This window comes from Carassius auratus, unplaced genomic scaffold (genome assembly GCF_003368295.1).
Source record: "Carassius auratus strain Wakin unplaced genomic scaffold, ASM336829v1 scaf_tig00028051, whole genome shotgun sequence".
Lineage (NCBI taxonomy): Eukaryota > Metazoa > Chordata > Actinopteri > Cypriniformes > Cyprinidae > Carassius > Carassius auratus.
In genome coordinates, this window is record NW_020525652.1 from 113,578 (window position 1) to 117,500 (window position 3,923).

Below are 3,923 nucleotides of genomic sequence, written 5' to 3' on the forward strand. Positions count from 1 at the left end.
GTTTTTACCGTTTTATTTTTTCACTATCACTGTGGTTCACCACAAATTCAATAACGATATTTAATAAGCAAGGCCTTTTTAACTGAATCAGAGGAACATCGCTCATGTTCAGATTTACATGTTGCAACTAATAAAAGATTTCTTTATCTTTTAATCATTCATATTAAAATGTTATCATTGTAAAAAGAATTTGGGCTTTCTTAAGAAGACTTTTTAACATTATACTGCAGTTTACTTTCATTAAAAATAACAGTGACTATACTGTTAAGTTTCTATAAATATCTAACGTGCTGACTGACCAGCTTTTTGCCTCAGTCAGTTAGGAGTGTCTTGCGACTTATCTCACAAGTAACGTTACATAATTTCATAGCGCATGTGCAGAAATTATTAAAAACCATATACACAGATTGATTGCTCACAAAACGACGTTTGAAATGTCCCCGGCATCTCCACCAAATCTGTAACAACGAGTTTTACAGAATAATTAACTCAAAAGATATAAAGGGAATTTGAATAATTAATCAGGAATATGATTAATATATATCTCAGATGACAGTTACATTAAATTTTATTGATTATGAAAAATAGCTCAATTGCCTATACCAAAAACTAATTACAGGGCACTGTAACTTACTCATTAATATGTCAATATTCCATTCTTCATATCAATTGTTGTGATATCTCTTACTGTAAATTACTGCAAATCAAACAGTGGTTTGTCCAGCAAACCAGATTGACCTATCAGTTTTCAATAAAGTTATCACTTCTTATAATTCAAGGAAAAATATTCTCTGGCCATGAAAACATTATCCTATCATTATGATGAATTTAGTTTCTAAATTTAAAGCTTGTAGCTAAAGATCAGACCTCTCAGTGACTCGTAATGTGAGTGGGGTGGAGTCCAAGCCAATCATCAGTATATGGGTTTTTAATAATTAAACTAGTAATACATCAAACTACAAATCACACAGAGTAAATATGCGTACGACAATACAGACAGTAAACTTTTTACAAGACATAACGGAATCCAAATAAAAGAGAGAGAGAGAGAGAGAGAGAGAGAGAGAGAGAGAGAGAGAGAGAGAGCGAGCGAGAGAGAGAAAATGGAGAAAGCGAGAGAGATCACAGAATGAGCTCAGCTATGAAAATCAGTCAGTAACCTTTTTGGAAGCCAACAACAATCAGATCATAGCAACACTTTAAAGCAGCATTTAAATCTCCATAGAAAACGATACTTGCATGGCCCATTGTCCGTGAGCGTGGTCTTTTTGTGGCGCTTTGTGCGCTGGTCCTTTTGAAAACAGCGTGCGTGTGCCGGAGGCCGTGTGACGTGCGTGCAAGCTGCTCTGGATCTTGGCGTGAGCGTGGAGTCACATGGTCCTTTGTGGCAAAGGGGTGTTCGTTCATCTTCGCGCGGTATTTGAAAGGTTCAACAAACAATGTTCCAGAATTCGTCTTCCTTGTGTGGAGAGGCGAATAGTTGAATAAACTTAGTAAAGAAAAGAAAACAAACAACAAAAACGAAAGCTTCCAAAGGAGCCATGAAAATGGCTTTCCTCTCCTCAGTCCCTGTGCTGAGGGGGAAGGCGAAATGAGCCGAGGGACTCGCGGGAGTGACGAGGGTCGCACTGGAGAGCGGCGTGTCCGAGAACGAAGAACGAGAAGAAGAGAAGAGAAGGCGGATCTTGTACGGTCGGTTCTTATGGCTTGGGATGGTTCACGCCTCTTTTCGCATGACGATTACACAGATACCAAAAATAATATATATAAATGATCAAAATATGAAGTTACATTCAAATGCAGAATTACACACATTTAAAGATTTGATTAACACATGATAACACTGCAGATAGTCCCATTTTATATGGGAAACATCTAATGTACCAAAAAGAAATACGTAATACATTTAGAAAACATAAAAACAAAAAGGTAATAGTTTAGAATGCATTGTGAAAAGAAACCAGTGATTTGGCTTCTCTCCTGTCCTATTGCCCAGGGGTCATAAAGTTTTATGAAGCTGCCAAGGAGTGGGGGTTACATAAACATGACTATTTGAGAAAGAGTTAGACTGAGGAGAACATTTCCACTTACGAGTCAGCACTTTAACCATTTCCCCAGGATTAACCATTTTTATGCAATACACAAACATTTAAAATACATATTAATAAGGACTTACAAAAGTAAGGAACTTTAAGAAAGGTTTCTTTTTGGGTGTGTGAGTTAAGGAATTTGGTTGGGGGTTGCGTATCTCCTTTGAGGCTCACACAGGTATCATAAATGTTTTAAGTCCAGCCAGGCTGGCGCCAGGCCAGGCATTTAGTGCAAAAAGGTTTCATTTGTAGGCCTGAATTTAACCCATGAATCGATGACCTGCATATCTGTTACAAGTAGTAGGCCTACTAATTTAGTTTTAATCGTTTAATCACCACCACAGCGTCTTGTCTCATTGGCAACATGCACAATTTGTGTTGATTTCAAGTGACGTCACAGGTATATAGTGCAAGTAGCGATTGCAAGCTACAATTTATTAAAATAAATAAAAATAAAAAATAAATAAAGACTGCAAGTACGTCGCTAGCTGAAGCACAAGTGTCGGAGAGTGCAAGTCTGAGAATGCAAGTAGCGATTGCAAGTGACATTGTAATTTAGTTGATTTTTTCTTGTCTTCACCACCTGCTACTGTTGTAAAATATTGAAAGATTCAAACAAAAAGTTATCAATAAATAGAAAAAAATAATAATAATAAAGACTGCAAGTGACGTCGCTAGCGGAAGCACAAGTGTCTGGGAGTGCAAGCCTGAGAATGCAAGTCTGAGAGTGCAAGTGCAAGTCTGCAGCCAGACCCTTCTCGGTGCACGCGTTGTAATTTCGCACAGATGATACCGTGACCGTAAGTGATTCCCTCACTCCTGTTACATGTTCAAATTTGTTATGTTTTATAGTTATGATATTAAACGTGATATTTATACTTTAAACTCATCACTGTGTGTTGTAATTGATACTGCACATTATTGTATTACGTTGTATTATTGTTACAGTTGCTGTAATTAAATGACATACATAATCAGAAATAAACACAAAACGGCACAAATAAAATCCAAAACATAAAATAATATCCCAGGCCTGGTCCTCTCTCGTCCTTCACGGTCGTCACTCCAGTTTTATATCCTTCCATCTCCTACGTGGGACTCGATACTAGCAGTGGGGCTCAGGTGTAGCTCATCTCCAATCACTACACCTGGCCTCACTCCTCGTTCCCACGCCTCTCGGCCCCGCCCCACTCGCCACAACGATCTTTCACTTTTATGTCTTTGAGTCAGACTCAGGTGAACTCGTTCCACTTCCTGAAACCACTGAAGGAACCAAAGCACAAAAAGCTGGAACTCAGAAAGCTCAGCGATATAAAGCAGAGGAACGTGATATTGTTAAAAGACTTGTCTACCTCTCCTGATCTCCTTTTGAGGATTTATCTGTTGAACAGAAATCAGAATTAGATCAACTTCAGAATTCATTTGATAACTTGTGTATTAGAAAAGTAAAGTGTGCTTGTGTTCGCTCAAGAAGGAGGTGGTTAAAGGAGGTTTAGTGTTTATTTAGAAAGCCTTTAAAAGAGTATTCTCCCACCGTCTGTGACTCAGGGTGTTATAAATGTGATCCTAAACCTCAAAAAGACTCTCAGTCGGAGAACTGCTGACATATAAGTCTTCTGAATAATGACTACAAAATATTAGACATGATATTTGCTCAAAAGATTAAATGTGTCCTAGATGATATAATAGATGAATGTCAATCAGGCTTCATGACAGACTTATTTCAAACAATATTAGACTTGTTCTTGATATTTTAGATTAATCAGACTTTATCCTGGATGACAGTGACTTTTTCTTGATTTTATAAAGCTTTTGATTCCATTGAATTTTCTT